Below are 642 nucleotides of genomic sequence, written 5' to 3' on the forward strand. Positions count from 1 at the left end.
AAATCTTTACAGAATTGTTCGTGAAAATACAAAATGATTCTAAAAGTTATATGAAAACACAAGAAGAAGGTACTCCTAAAAGATAAGAAGATGAGGTGACTTGCCCTAACAGGAAGCAAGACTTTGTTATAATCCGTAATATTTAAAATTCATGCACATGGGAAAACATGACTTATGACTGTCCTGGCCCTTGAGAACAGATTACCTAGTTTTTCTTGGATAATGGGTCATAAATGCAAAATAATTAAACTCTATCCCTTCCACACATCTTACAAACAATAATTTTAAGTGGAAAAATTCTTATTTGTGAAAAGCAACAGTATAAAATTTTCAGGAAACAGCAAAGACAAATGTTTTTATGACCTCATGGTAAGAAACAATTTCTTAAAAAACATGAAAATGTGTGAACGTTAAAAGAAAATATGACAAATTTATGAAGTAATGTTATCATCCAGTGAGTAAAAGGCAAGCTTTACATCAAGAAAGATATTTATTTGTCCATCATATACTAAAAAATATTATTAAACTTTCATGTCAAATAGATTACCTCAAATCAATACGAAAAAAAAAAAAGCCAAAATTAGCCAGAGGAACATGGACAAAATGACTGAAAAGAAGAGGAAATAAGAATGAGCCGTAAAC

Source organism: Galeopterus variegatus, unplaced genomic scaffold (genome assembly GCF_000696425.1).
Source record: "Galeopterus variegatus unplaced genomic scaffold, G_variegatus-3.0.2 Scaffold2533, whole genome shotgun sequence".
Taxonomy (NCBI): domain Eukaryota; kingdom Metazoa; phylum Chordata; class Mammalia; order Dermoptera; family Cynocephalidae; genus Galeopterus; species Galeopterus variegatus.